We start from the raw sequence: 12023 nt of genomic DNA, 5'->3' as shown, positions 1-12023 counted from the left end.
TGATCTGTGTGTTGAATGTTTCAGACTTTATAGGGCATGAATGAGTTGGAGATTGGAAAGGAAGCTAGCAAAAATGGAAGGAACACAAGAATTTGAGGAGATAACCAGCGAGAAGTGACGCAGTCGCATGGCTCACACGACCGCGCGAAGGAGAGCAGATCGCAGTGACGCGGCCGCATGGCTCACGCGGCCGCGCGGATTGGAAAAGCTCAAGCGACGGGGTAGCATGGACGACGCGAACGCGTGGCCAAGAAAAGCGCGAATGACGCGTCCGCATGGATGACGCGATCGCGTGACATGTGCGATCTGCATAATCTGCAGGATTCGCTGGGGGTGATTTTGGACCTTATTTCGACCCAGTTTTCGGCCCGGAACAGCAGACTAGAGCCAGAGAATATGCAGAAACAAAGAACAACATTCATTCTACACAGTTTGGGGAGTTTTAGATCTAGTTTTACTCCCTTAGGTTTCTTTCTCTAGGTTTAAGAATTTTAATTTTCAATTGGTCTTAGCATTGGAACATTGAGAAGAATTATTTTCCTCATCAAGACTTCGTCATTCTAGTTCGTTCTCTTAACTTGGTTTTATTCTTCCATGTTCTTCGCTTTGTTCAATTTTGTTATTTGAATACTTTCATGATTATTTAATACAAGGATTATTTCTTCCATTTTAATTTATTTTTCCATTCTAATAATCATATCTTCTTTTAATTCCCTTTCATGTGTTATGGATTTATTATTTACAATGAGTGAGTAGTTCCCTCACTTGATGGGGAGTTGTATTGAAAGGAACTCTTGAGTTGGAAGGATTGAAAGAAAATTTGTAATTGGTTTAACTGTTGGATTGTTATCTAATCACTAACACCAATCCCTTTGAACTAAGTGGATTGTAACTCGTGAATAGATCTAGCATTCCAACTTGTTTGATTTTCCTTTACCTAGTAAAGGATAACTAAACAGAACAACCATTAATTATAAATTAATCTTGAGATCATTCCATCAATAATAGAGATTCCAACTAATCAACTCCCAGTCAAGGCTTTTATTCATATTATTTGAATTTTCTCAATTTAATTTTCCACCTACTTAACTCAACTTCTTGGAACATCTAATTAATAAAATAGCACACTTTTCTGGAACTCGTTGGGAGACAACCTAGGACTTAAACTCCCAGTAATTTTTAATTTAAACTCTCTGTGACATATTTCTAAATTGATAGGCAGATTTTCGGTGAGTTAAGAGCTATACTTGTAACGTAACTATTTTAATAATTTTTAATTCACCAACTTCTGTATCTCATCAATTTTTGGCGCCGTTGCCGGGGAGTTGCAATAGAGTGCTAAAGTTATTAATTAGAATTTATTTATTTGTATTTTATTTAATTTTGCTACTATGAGCTGCATGTTTCTTTCGTCAAATGACGCATTCACTTCCTGATCCGCGCTTGCTAATATTCGATCCTGAAATTGAAAGGACTATTTCACGAATAAGGCGAGAACAACGTCGGTTAGTCCGCTCTGAGGGCGGATCTGAAAGTGAACTTGAGGAAGAAACCAGTCCCCGTTCTACTGATTTGGTTGTTTTACGTGCAGAAGACATGGCAGCTAGGAGAGTTACCATCCAGGAGGAAGGAGCCCCTGATTTTACAATGCAACCGTTTCAAGCGCATCATCCAGCGGTAGCTACAGATTTTGAAATAAAGACCGCACTGCTAAATTTGATACCCAAGTTTCATCGCCTACCTGCTCAAGAGCCTATCAAGCACTTGAGAGACTTCCAGGCAGCCTGTTCTACTGTCAAGCGTGATGGTACTGATGAAACTTCAATTTTGCTGAAAGCCTTCCCGTTTTCTCTTGAGGGAAAAGCAAGAGAGTAGTACTACACTCAACCTCTAGCAAATGTATCCAACTGGGATACACTCAGAAAGGAGTTTTTAGAGAAATTCTTTCCATCTGAAGTTATTGATAAACTGAGGAAGGATATTTCCATAATTGTTCAGGATGAAAATGAGACTCTCTTTGAATACTGGGAGCGCTTCAATAATCTTCTGGAATGCCCCCACCACATGATTGACAAGATAGTGTTACTTAGCTATATCACACAGGGCATGAGGCCCCAAGATAAGACCACATTGGAAAGTGCTAGCAATGGGTCTATGAAGAAGTACAAGACCACTGATGAGGCTTGGCAATTGATCAGTGATTTAGCTGAATCTACTAGGAACCACAGGCAAAAGCAAGGCCGTTCAAAAGCTGTTACAGAAGTATCCTCTAACAGAGAGACTGCTGCTCTAGCTCAGAGTATATGCGAGATGACCAACTTGCTGAAGCAGATGCAATTGAATCAACAACAAGCTTAGCAAGCTCCTCCACCACAGCAAAACCAACAACTAGTCCCACAAAGAATTTGCGAAATCTGTGCTGATTATAGCCATTACACTGATGAATGCCCGCAGCTCCAACAAGAAGACAACATGGTGGCATCCACTCATAACTTCTATGACCGCCCGAACCAAGGGTACGATCAAAGTGGAAATAATAACCATGGATGGCAGGACAATTCTAACCAGAATTGGAGGGACAACAATAACAGAAGAGGCCGAGATAATCAAGGAAATCAGAGGTGGAATAATAACAACAACAGGCAGCAGAATCAACCTTACAAAGCACCTCACCTGAGGCAAAACCAAGGACCACAGAACAATCAACAGCAGACCTCTCAATTCACTCGCTCTTCTTCATCTCCTAATGAAGAGTTACTATAATCTTTTGAGCGAAGATAGCAGACCATGGAAAGTAACATCATGAATAGTATTAATGCCAGTCTGAATGGTCTTACCTCTACTTTGCAAGCTTTTATGTCACAGATTGGATCAACACAAAATTCCAGTAACCAACCTTCAAGCTCCACTGGAATCCCCTCTCAACCATTACCCAATCCAAAAGGAGGCATTAATGCCATCACCCTGAGGTCAGGAACCACACTGCAGGAGGGGAATCAGGAGGAACCAAGCCCACCAGAACACACCTTAGCTGAAGAGGTAGTAGAAATAGAAGATGTTGAAGAGGAAGAGGACATACAGGACATAGCTGAAGAAAAAATAACTCAACCACAGGAGGAAGCACCAAAAGGCGCAAACACCACAGAAAACACTACTCCTATTCCATTTCCACAACTTGCAAGGAAGCCCAGGAAGCAGCTGGAACCCGACCCCAAAATGGTAGAAATATTCAAAAAGGTTGAGATAATTGTTCCTCTTTTTGATGTTATTCAGCAAGTACCTAAATATGCAAAGTTTCTAAAAGATTTGTGTATTCATAAAGACAAAATTAATGAATTAGAAACTATTCCTTTAGGTAGTTCTATATCTGCTTTAATGGGAGGATTACCTGAAAAATGTAGTGATCCAGGTCCTTGTAAAGTTAGTTGTACTATTGGTGGTGTAGTAATTTATGATTGCATGTGTGATTTAGGAGCATGTGTCAGTATAATGCCTTTGTCTATATATGATATTTTGAGGCTCCCTCCCTTAAAAAGGTCGGCAGCTCATTTTGTGTTAGCAGATAAAAGCATTATTACAGTGGCTGGAGTTGCTGAAGATGTTTTGGTGAACATTAAAAGGCTTACATTTTCCACTGATTTTTATATCTTGGAGATGCCCCATAATGATTCAGATAAGCCATCATCAATCCTACTTGGAAGACCATTCCTGAAGACATCAAAATTCAAATTGGATGCTTTTTCAGGAACATACTCCTTTGAAATAGATGGCCGCATAGTAATCTTCAATCTGAATGGAGTCATTGACAACCCCCCAGAAGATCGTTCTATCTTTCAGTGTGATTTCATAGATGAAAGTGTAGCTGAAGTTCACAAGGAAGACTTAGAAGAGAGGCACACTAGACAAGGTCCAAGTGTGGGGACCCTCTTAACTGACAATGAGGGCACTTCGTCATTTTCACAAGCTCCAAATAATCCAGAGCCTGCCCATGATCAAAAGTTAGAATTGAAACCCCTCCCTCCACATCTCAAATATTCTTATCTTGAAGATGAGCAGAGGTTTCCAGTTATCATTGCAAGGGAACTTACTTCTCAACAAGAAGAGCAGTTACTTGATGTGCTGAGGAAGCATAAGAAGGAAATTGGGTAGAGCTTGGCAGACATAGTAGACATCAACCCTCAAGTATGTGAGCATAGAATATTTTTAGAAGAGGGAGCAAGACCTGTCCGTCAACCCCAAAGAAGATTGAATCCCACCATCTTGGAAGTTGTCAAAAAGGAAGTGACCAGATTATTGGAAGCCGGTATCATATATCCCATTTCAGACAGTGAATGGGTAAGCCCAGTACAAGTGGTGCCCAAGAAGTCTGGAGTCACTATAGTGAAGAATGAGCATGGAGAGCTCATAGCAACTAGAGTTCAGAATGCTTGGAGAGTCTGCATTGATTACAGGCGTATCAACCAAGCTATCCGTAAGGATCACTACCCACTTCTATTCATTGATCAAATGTTGGATCGCCTGTCAGGTAAATCACATTATTGCTTTTTAGATGGTTACACAGGTTATTTCCAGATTCATATAGCTCCTGAGGATCAGGAAAAGACTACTTTTACATGTCCTTTTGGGACTTATGCTTACAAGAGAATGCCCTATGGCTTGTGCAATGCACCAGCTACTTTCCAAAGGTGCATGATGAGTCTTTTCTCTGATCTTATTGAGGACTGTATGGAAGTTTTTATGGACAATTTTAGTGTTTATGGTGATTCTTTTAACCTTTGCTTAGATGGATTATCTAGAGTATTAGATAGATGTGTTAATACAAACCTTGTATTAAATTTCGAAAAATGTCACTTTATGGTAAAACAAGGAATTGTATTAGGACATGTGGTATCTAATAATGGCATTTCTGTAGACCCAGCAAAGGTGAATGTTATTTCTAGTTTACCTTACCCCTCTTCTGTGAGGGAAGTCCGTTCGTTCCTTGGCCATGCAGGTTTTTACAGGAGATTTATTAAGGACTTTAGTAAGGTCGCACTTCCCTTATCCAGATTACTGCAGAAGGATATTGAGTTCGAGTTCAGTGAGGATTGCAAACAAGCATTCGATAAGCTGAAGACTGCTCTGACTCAAGCCCCAATTATGAGAGGACCAGACTAGAGCCAGCCGTTTGAAATCATGTGCGATGCTTCCAACCATGCAGTAGGAGCAGCGCTGGCTCAGCGTGAAGGTAAGGATCCTTTCGTTATTGCTTATGCGTCCAAGACTTTAGACACTGCCCAGTCCAATTATACTACTACTGAGAAAGAGCTTCTTGCTATCGTTTTTGCTCTGGATAAATTCCAAGCTTATTTACTTGGTACTAGAGTAGTAGTATATTCGGACCATGCAGCTTTAAAGTTTCTATTAGCTAAAAAGGAGTCCAAACCAAGACTTATACGTTGGATACTGCTGTTACAAGAATTTGATTTAGAAATAAAGGATAGGAGTGGTAATCAAAATTTAGTGGCAGACCACTTGAGTCGCCTTGAGCATATTAAGGATGATTCTACTCCTATAGATGATAATTTTCCTTTTGATAACCTGCAAGCAGTATCTGAGGTAGTCCCTTGGTATGCACCTGTTGCTAATTATTTAGTTAGCCACATATTTCCTCCAAATTTTTCTAAGCATCAAAGAGACAAGCTGAAAAGCGAGTCTAAATATTATATATGCGATGACCCATATTTATGGAGATGTGGCGCTGATCAAGTGATTAGACGTTGTGTGCCTCAATCAGAATTCCAGTCCATTTTAGAGGCCTGTCACTCATCTGAGAGTGGAGGACATTTTGGCCCTCAAAGAACAGCTAGAAAGATCTTAGACTGTGGATTCTGGTGGCCTACTCTTTTTAGAGACGCTGCTGAGTTTTGCAAATCTTGTCTCCCATGCCAGAAATTTGGTAATATATCCAGGAGGGATGAGATGCCTCAACAAATTATGCTTTTCTGTGAAATTTTTGATATTTGGGGCATTGACTTCATGGGTCCATTTCCAAATTCTAATGTATATTTTTATATATTGTTAGCTGTGGATTATGTTTCCAAATGGGTGGAAGCAATTCCAACCCGCACTGATGATGCTAACACTGTTGTTTCCTTTGTGAGAAACCATATTATATGTCGCTTCGGATCACTACGAGCAATCGTGAGCGACCAAGGCCCCCATTTTTGTAATAGGAGACTAACAGGATTAATAAAGAAGCATGGGATAATTCATAAAGTTGCAACAGCTTACCATCCCCAAACTAATGGGCAAGCCGAGGTGTCAAACAGAGAAATTAAGCGTATCTTGCAAAAGATAGTAAAGCCTCATAGAAAAGACTGGAGCACCAGGCTACAAGATGCACTCTGGGCATATAGGACAGCATACAAGACACCCATTGGGATGAGTCCTTTCCGCTTGGTTTATGGAAAAGCTTGTCATCTTCCAGTTGAAGTAGAACATAGAGCTTTTTGGGCAGTTAAGGAGTGCAACATGGGAATTGAGAAAGCCGGAGCTGAAAGGAAGTTGCAACTACAAGAACTGGAGAGCCTTCACCTAGAAGGTTATGAAAACTCCAGAATATACAAGGAAAAGATGAAGGCTGTACATGATCAAAACATCAAGAAGAAAGAGTTCCAACCTGGGGATTTAGTCCTCCTTTACAAATCTCGACTAAGGCTCATGCCAGGCAAGTTGAGATCAAGATGGGAAGGTCCATACAGAGTAGAGAAGGCCGAACCGTACGGAGTTTATCACCTAAGCCATCCTTCAAGCTCTGAACTTATTAAGGTTAATGGACAACGCCTGAAGCTATACCATGGCGAGAAGATGCAGAGAAACAAGGAGCTTGAGATCTTCCTCTTGGAAGATCCCCACATAGTAGAAGATTGAGCTAGTGGAGCGTCCAACTTACGGACGTTAAAGCAAAGTGCTAGGTGGGAGACAACCCACCATGGTATGATCGTTCTTTTCTTTATTTTTTTAGTTTTTCCTATTCAATAACTCTTCTCTTTCTTAGCACTTTCGTGCATCTGCATTTACATGTTTTTATTTCTTCCAAAAAAAAATTTTTGCTACGCGACGCGATCGCATCAGCGACGCCTCCGCGTCACAGGGGGAGTAAAGAAAAATAAAAATGAACAGAAAGTCACGCTGGAGCATGGCTGGAGGTGTGCCAATGGCACTAATCAACCCACGTGACCGCGTCGATGACGCGTTCGCGTCGCATGGGAATTATGGCCTCCCACGCGACCGCGTACCCCACGCGGCCGCGTGCCCTGAGTTTTCGTCGTAAAAGGGTGCACAATGAAATATTGTGCGAGAGTGATGCTGGATTGGTGCTGGAAGCACAATCCTTATCACGCGATCGCGTCGCCGACCCGGCCGCATCATCCATTTTCTGGCGCACACTCACGCGATCGCGTGACCCACGCGATCGCGTCGTCCCAATTTTGGCAAATAAATTAATTTGAACAGAGAGTTGTGCTGGTGCGAGGCTGGACTCGCGCCAGAAGCATAACATGGGTCACGCGACCGCGTGACCGACGCGATCGCGTCACCATACTTGAAGCGCATCCACGCGAACGCGTGCCCCACGTGGCCACGTCGCATGCGCCGCACAGTTCAACCTAAAATTGCCACATATCTTATCTTTCTCTCCTCCAAATCCTAATTTTCCTTTTCACTCCTTATTTCTTCCTTCTCCCTTCTTCCTTCTATCTCACCTATCACACTCTCTCTCTCTCACCTCCATTACCAAGGTTCTATTTTCTTCTTCCTTTTTCTCTTTTCTATTATTTTATATATTATTTTTCTTTTCATTATTCATATTTGCCTTCTTCTTCTTTTCCTTTTTACATGGTGTTAGATATTTAATTGAGTCATTAGTCCTCATTATATACTTGTGGTTTGTTGCAATTTGTTTGACAATTATTATTTTTAAGGGATTGCTTGCATGTTCACCTTCATACTTTCTATACCTTATTCAACATGTATGCTATGTGTTTGTGAAAAAGCTCAAATGGCATTATGCACTTCTCTATGTTGTTATACTATTCAATGCTTGCTTTTCACAACTTTCCTTTACCATTGTATTAATTGAATTTAATTGTCAATACAAACGTGATGGTTTGTTAAAAAGTATTGCTTAGTCTATGCTACTCATGCCCTTTGCCGGCATGCCAATAAACACCTTGCAGTCACTTGTCTTTCTATGCACTAGCTATTTTCCATTGTTGGCTTTTCACATGTACTCGAGAGCATGTGTTAATGTCATCTACATCCTAATATGCATCCATCACCACTCTTCCGTTCTCTTCCTTGCTATATATCTATTTGAATTTAATTTACTTTCTCCTCTCTTTTCAGGATGGCCACCAAGAAAGGAAAGGAGAAAGCGACTCCTAAACCCCCAGCAAGAAGAGGCACTAAAAGAGCATTAGTGGTAGAGCCCTCTTCAACCGCAGTCAAGCCCTCAACAAAAAGAGTTAAGAGGATAATAAAGGTTGATGAAAAGGAGAAAGCCTTTCTAGCAAAGGACACTGCGCGATTTCCCAATCGCTACTGTGAGCAGATGTTCCCTATCCTGGCAGAAAGGAACTATAACAATGAATACCTTCTTATCCTTCCGTCCAATATTGCTACCTTTGTTGAGCCACAAATCGAACGAAGACAATGGGATTTCCTACGGAGACAGCCAAGGCAGGTCAATCTTTCTTGAGTAGTTGAGTTCTACTCTAACTTCTACATGCCAACCCTGCAGTCTGTTTTATGTCCGGCAGAAGCAAGTCCCCATCACAGAAGAGGCCATTCAGCAAGCTCTGAGTCTTCCCCCTATTCCAGAAGGAATGGACGCCTTCCAAGAAGTCGCACTTAAGCGCCAGAGGTACCAATTTGACTGGGACTCTGTTCTCGGAGTTATCGCATTACCTGGTAGCCGTTGGATCTACGGATATCACCGTACCCGCCCTAAGGGAATCTTGGCTTCAGCACTTACCTTGGAGGCTCGCGTCTGGGCACAGATCATGTCCCATTACGTCTTTCCGAGCACTCATGAGTCCTCCTTCACTGCGGACATGGCTGTTCTACTATGGTGCATCCTTACAGACCAACCTCTGCATCTCTCAAGACATATCCGGAATGCTATGGGACACGTACAAATCGCGGACAACTTACCTTTCCCTGCCTTGGTCTCAGATCTTGTCTCAGCAGCCGGAGTCTCCTACAGAGCTGGGGACACCAAAGTCGTGCTTCCACGGGATGATCAGTATGTCCCTAACGGGAAATACCTCAGACTCCCCGCAGCCACTACAAGCCTTCCTACTACTCCAGTTGAAGATAATCCTTCTTCAACACCACAAGCACCTACAACTGATGAATTGCTCCAGCAGATAATCGAAAGGTTGGATCGGCAAGAACAGAAAGTAAACATGAGAGAGCACCATAACGAGCGCCGATTCAAACACCTCAAAGAGCTACTCAAGGGACACTTCAGGGACTCGGATACCCCGGACTCCACTTCTTTTACCAGCACAGGGAGTCATAATGGTCCCGACTGTGGAGATACTACCACCAGCCCACCCCTGTTCCTGACAGACGGCACCGAGGACGGTGCAAAGCCTTAAGTGTGGGGAGGTCGGTCAGTACCTGACTTCTGGAGGTAATTTCTTTTCCCTAGCACCAATAATTAGGATATTTTAGTTAGATTTTCTTTCTTTTATAGAATAGAATAAATTACATATGTTAGGATAGTTGCATGCATGTTCTACTTAATTGAAAAGACAATAAGTTTCTTTTAAGACTCTATCTTTGGAACAAAATTTTCACTAATTTTTCAAAATTTTATGATAAATTTGCTTGAGTTGTATTTGGAACATGACATTTGAGCTAAAGAACACACAACCTGTGAAAGATTTGAGCCTTTATGTATGGTTACATTATTTAACCATAATTATTTATTTCTTGCGTGTTTACTTCTCTATGATTGTAATCTATATTTTGTTTTATCTTATATGTCCAATATTTATTATATTTGCATGCTTGCACATGATTGAGGCCATTATTTGTTTAAACTCACTTATCCAAATTAAGCCTACCCTTTTTAATTACCTTTGTTAACCACTTTGAGCCTTTAAATCCCATTTGTTCTATATTTTACCACATTACTAACCTTAAGCTGAAAAACAATTGTATATCCCAAATTGAATCTTTGGTTAGCTTAAGATAGAATTGTGTGTGCTAGTTAAGTATGGAAAATTGTGGGAACAAAAGTTGTTAAGGGAATGTGTCATGAGAATTTAATGGAAATTTGGATACCTACTCATGTGAAACTATAAGAATTAAAAATCTAGGTGCATTGATAAGCTATATTTATTCTAATGTCAAAAAAAATTTTAAAAAAATAAAATAAAAATAAAAAATATTTATATAAATAAGTAAGGGGACAAAAAAATTACCCCCAATGTTAAATTCAGAATTCAAAGATCAATGCACATATGATAGAATCAAATAAAAAGTTGATACATGAGTATGGATAGAAAAAGGGAATTCTGGGTAGCTAGGTATGAACTTTAATATTACATTAAAAATATATAGGTTGGGTTGAAGCTTGGGTTAATTAAAGATTCAATTTATTAGCTCACTTGACCAAATGTATACCCCTACCTGTACCTTAGCCCCATTACAACCTTGAAAAGACCTCATGATGTTTGCATTGGTATATTAACTGTTGTTGATTGGTTAGGAGAAGAACAAAAGTTAGAAAGCATGATTAGAGAAGGATAGAGTGATTACCCTATACACTAGAGATTAGAGCGTACATACATTATCAGTGAGGGTTCAATGCTTGAATTTTCATGTTCCCTGCTTTCATGAGCTATCTTCTTGCACTTTTATCTGTTTTATTGTATAATGATAGAATTAGTGGAATTTGATTTGTAATTGTTTTGAAGAGCTTATTTACTTTTGATCAAGTGGGCAAGAATCATATAGTTGCATATATATATATATATATATATATATAGGCTTGCATTGCATTTCATGAGTTTCTACATGTTCATACTTATTTCCTTATCTCCTTCAATTAAGCATGAGGACATGCTAATGTTTAAGTGTGGGGAGGTTGATAAACCACTATTTTATGGTATATATTATGTTTAATTGTGTGATTTTATCATGATCCTTACCCACTTATTCATTAAATTAGCATAAAATTATAATTCCTTCCTGAATTTATAACATGTTTGAAAACTGCTTCCTAGAGACTTTAATTATATATTTTTAATTCTCCTTTATTCCATTAGATGCCGTGATCTGTATGTTGAATGTTTCAGACTTTATAGGGCATGAATGAGTTGGAGATTGGAAAGGAAGCTAGCAAAAATGGAAGGAACACAAGAATTTGAGGAGATAACCAGCGAGAAGTGACGCGGTCGCATGGCTCACGCGACCGCGCGAAGGAGAGCAAATCGCAGTGACGCGGCCGTGCAGATTGAAAAAGCTCAAGTGATGCGGTAGCGTGGACGACGCGAACGCGTGGCCAGGAAAAGCGCGAATGACGCGTCCGCATGGATGACGCGATCGCGTGACATGTACGATCTGCATAATCCGCAGGATTTGCTGGGGGCAATTTTGGACCTTATTTCGACCCAGTTTTTGGCCCGGAACAGCAGACTAGAGCCAGAGAATATGCAGAAACAAAGAACATCATTCATTCTACACAGTTTGGGGAGTTTTAGATCTAGTTTTACTCCCTTAGGTTTCTTTCTCTAGGTTTAAGAATTTTAATTTTCAATTGGTCTTAGCATTGGAACATTGAGAAGAATTATTTTCCTCATCAAGACTTCGTCATTCTAGTTCGTTCTCTTAACTTGGTTTTATTCTTCCATGTTCTTCGCTTTGTTCAATTTTGTTATTTGAATACTTTCATGATTATTTAATACAAGGATTATTTCTTCCATTTTAATTTATTTTTCCATTCTAATAATCATGTCTTCTTTTAATTC

The sequence above is a fragment of the Arachis hypogaea genome, chromosome 15, assembly GCF_003086295.3.
Source record: "Arachis hypogaea cultivar Tifrunner chromosome 15, arahy.Tifrunner.gnm2.J5K5, whole genome shotgun sequence".
Classification (NCBI taxonomy): domain Eukaryota; kingdom Viridiplantae; phylum Streptophyta; class Magnoliopsida; order Fabales; family Fabaceae; genus Arachis; species Arachis hypogaea.
This window is presented reverse-complemented; position numbering follows the sequence as displayed.